The sequence below is a fragment of the Heterocephalus glaber genome, unplaced genomic scaffold, assembly GCF_053883595.1.
Source record: "Heterocephalus glaber isolate CG9 unplaced genomic scaffold, H.glaber_assembly_v1.0 deba00000347, whole genome shotgun sequence".
NCBI classification, from domain to species: domain Eukaryota; kingdom Metazoa; phylum Chordata; class Mammalia; order Rodentia; family Bathyergidae; genus Heterocephalus; species Heterocephalus glaber.
Window position 1 is genome coordinate 36838132 of NW_028258143.1, and position 4083 is coordinate 36842214.

General features: G+C 39.1%; 1 pseudogene; it reads right to left on the minus strand.

The window, feature by feature from the left end:
* Positions 1-722: 722 nt before the first annotated feature.
* On the minus strand, positions 723-3286 carry LOC101714909 (tRNA (carboxymethyluridine(34)-5-O)-methyltransferase ALKBH8-like; annotated as a pseudogene).
* Between the last annotated feature and the right edge of the window lie 797 nt (positions 3287-4083).

Sequence of the window (4083 nt, forward strand, 5' to 3'; positions counted from 1 at the left end):
CCCACCTTTGTTCTTATGGGACCTTGAATTATACACTGTATATGCAAAACATGACAGCAGGTCACTGAATAAGAGCAGGCAACACTTTTGATCTGGCAGTGACATGTCTTTCAAATCCAAAGCCTATTGGCCAGAACTAATCTCACAGCATCACACCGTAGTCAGGAACCTAAGAATATCAGTCTTGCACATGTCGGAAGGCCAGATGACCATGCTCACTGTGCCTTCTTACATGCCTTCATGGGTTTTTTTTCCCAGGAATATTATCTTTATTAAAATGTTGTATTGGGCTGGGGATTTAGCCCAGTAGTTCCGGCACCTGCCTCACAAGCGAAAGGTCCCAAGTTCAACCCCCGGTACCACAAAAAAAAAAGTTGTATTACTTTACTAGGGTCCTTCAATAACATTTTATAACAAAAGATTATCTTCAAAATGTGGTACTATTATGCAAGGATCCCAAACACTTCACAAATTACTTCAATTACTTTTAAACACCATCCTTAGTTGGAATATAGGAGAAACCTACATTTATGAAATCAGTCAACAGTAGCAGACTGAATGTGTCCTAAGTAGCTCTTAGGACTGAATGTGTCCTAAGGAGTTCTCCTTTTGTACATTTCCAAGTTTTGTTCTTTAATTAAAAGGGCAATTAATTTAGTCTCCTTTTTTTTTTAAAAAAGCCAAGTATTTCTTCTTTACATGTGACATGTTCACAGGCATAATCAGACCTTTTGAAGAATAACACACCAGTTTCCCTGATCATAGTAGCTTTGCAGAATGATGACATTACTCACAGTCTGGCAGGTAGCTTCCAATTCTCCATCATGGAACACATGGTAGTAACGATGAAACACGACTTGGGTCACAGGATCCTATAGAACCAAAGGGCTCAACAGGTTTGTCTTTACCAGTCTTTGTCTTGAGATGCCAGGGAACCAGTACATTTTGAGAATGAAAAGAAGTCCTGTTAGTATGAACAGGCAGCTCAGAATTAGTAACTGTCTTTGAACTGGATTCTTTCTCCTGAATGCCATCAATGGAGAGGACAGAAGATGCTGAGTTTTGACTGCCAGTGTTAGATTCTGCTCAAGCAATCCTTGTGTAGAATTATCACACTTTATCTCCTCTTTCTTCTCTTGGCTAATTCTGTTTTCTCTAAGATAATTGGACTTCTGATTATTATGCTCTTGTTCCATTGCCCAGACATAAATGAGTGCCTTCCCATCGGGTCTTAAGAGTTGAACAATTTCTCAGAAAGCTGCAACTCTACGCTCTGCTGTTGCAAAATGATGAATAACAGCAATGGATATGCAGGCATCACAAGACCCACTGTGAACTGGAACTACCAGTGCATCATAGACAAAGGCTTGGAATTGCCTCTCTCTACAAGTGTCCAAAGGTGTTTGCTACGATCACAATCAATCATATATAACTCCTTATTGATGCCAAGATACTTTCCATTTCCACATCCAATATCAGCCACTATCAAACTATCTGGCAAAGCCTTCAAAAACGCCACAATGTGTGGCCAAGGAGTATGTCTCGTGCTGCTGAAGTGTCCAGCGATCTCCTCAAAAACTCAATGACCATATTCTTGCTCCAGCTGTGATGCTTCTTTATCACTCTCTGGAAATGAGGGAGGAGTCTCTTTCCTCTGGCTGTCACAGACCAAAGAGTAATTACAGGTACCAAGCATGTGCGTTACTTTCCTAAATGTAAATAATGTTCATATTACCATCTTCCTTAAAGTTAAATCTCCAGTGTCACTGGTGATAATCCCACTTTTGTAATGCTCAGATGCTTGAGCAACATCAAATTTTCTGGGTGTTATTCCATGGGTACAAAGATATCTAGATTCTCCTGTCATCACTAGCAAACTCTGACAAGGCAACGTAACTTGTACTGTAATACCATCTGGGTGCTCAAAATCTATAACAACCTCTGACCCCAAACTGAGAGAAATGATCTCATCCTCAAAAGCAGAATATGTGTCAGTATGAGCAGAAATTCCTTGCCCAGGTTCATACTGCTTTATGGTCAACTGATCAGGTCTACGTTTAATGTAACCTTCTGCCAATCATTTCTCCAGAAAGCTATTGCAAATATCAGGAAGACACTCAGGTAATGGCTTATCTTTATCTACATTATTGTCCTCATAGTGGAATTCATAACCAAAATACTTTACTCATCTGTGTTTTAAAGATTCTTTTTTTGGTACCAGGGATCGAATTTGGGTCCTTGCTTTTGTGAATCAGGCAGCGAAACCACTGAGCTAAACCCTCAGCCCTTGTGTTTTAAAGATTTTTGAAAATTTTGATTGTCTATATCTTCTGTCCAATTAATACTTTCCAAAAGCATTTTCTTATCCTCAGAAGAAATAATTTTTTCTACTACTGTGAGACCTGGAGCTAAGACTTGATGCCCCAACTCCTTCCATTGTGCTTTTTCTACAAAATTCAAGTACAGAATTACCTTTTGTTCTAAATCATCCACTATTTCTTTTCCATTGAGGAAAGCATAAGTATTCCTGGATTCTTCTGTGGTTTTGTATCTTACAAAGGAGTAGGGCTAATTAGGTGGCATTAAAAGAGCTTCCATAAGTCCACATTTCTCTAAAACCAGGAGCAGTTGCTTCCTACTCACACCATTACCCAAACCACCATTGGCAACAACCAGGCTCTGCTTTTTGCCAGAGAACTAATATTCTATATTCTTTTACTTAACCTCCACGTACTTCACAACAAAGTACAGATATTCCTTGCTTAAGAACCAAGTTATGGTCCTATAGCTAGGTCATTCAATGAATTGGTCTCTGAGTAGCATAGGATACTGCCTCAATACCTTCATGTCTCAGCAAAGTATGCCTGCCTTTAATTTGTTTCCTTAAGAACTTCTTCTCAGTTTTACTGAGTTTGAAATTACTTTGATAGTTGATCTCCATAGCAATACACAATGTTCAGGAGTCAAAGTTCCAGGTTTGATTCTTAGCTTCACCACATACTAGCTGTATGATCCTGGTTGAGTTAATTATGCTTCAGCTTCTGGGCGCAGCCATGTTGGCAACAGCCGCACTACACTTCCCGTGAGTCACCTTCAAGTTTTTGAACCTGCTTAGGATACCTCAGTGCCTCCCGTTATGTATAGGATTCCATCCACTATCCACTGTTTTCTGCACCTTGCTCCCCACCCATCCTCACTCGTTGACTTGATTCAAGCAGATAGGATTTTGCCTGCTATGCTCTTCCCTTCTGTGCCTTCCTAACATACTGTGATCCTGAGAATCGGACTCAGGCCTTGTTTTGACCGGAAGGCACTGCCGACCCTCTGATAGAGCCATTCATAGCCCTCAGGGCTGCCAGGCCTCGTGGCAAATACCATTATAGCACTCACTACATCAGCATATCAAAATATTTTCATACAGCTATCAGAATCCACTGTCTGAATTACCATACCATTCAGCTCAGATTTCCAGCACTCAGTGTAGTGTGTGGCACATATTAGACTTTTATAAACCTTTGTTAAATTAAACAATTATTTAGATCTTACTACCTTATTTGGAATCTAAATAACATATCTAATATTTGTAGATGCTAAAAACAGTGAGGTACAGTAGGATATGTAAGGCTTAGATTAGAGGGTTAGTTTTTCTTTTAATTGATGCACAATAGGTAGATATTAGCTAAATTAGTTCTTTTGCTTTTTAGCATTCCCTAGACTAAAATCTACATTTTCTAGGAGACATGGTGTCTAGAATCCCAATTCAGTTCTCTTTTCTTAACCTTCCCTTGAAAATGTAGTGGCCATGCAGTGTCTGTTCATAGTGGTGTGTTTTAGAGAAAAATTTCTCAGTTCTTTGGTATGGGGCAAATTGCTAAGCTCACAAGTACTTTATCAGTTACTTTGTAATTCTTTTATCTAGATGTGGAAATCTGGAAACTGCGTGAAAAAGAAAAGAGGACCCACAACACAATCACCCAAGAATAGACCCAAATATGCACACTCATACAAAACAAGTTATGAAATATAAAATAAGCAAATAAAGACTTCTGAGGCTCTTAGACTAAAGTCATTTTCTTTATGTTC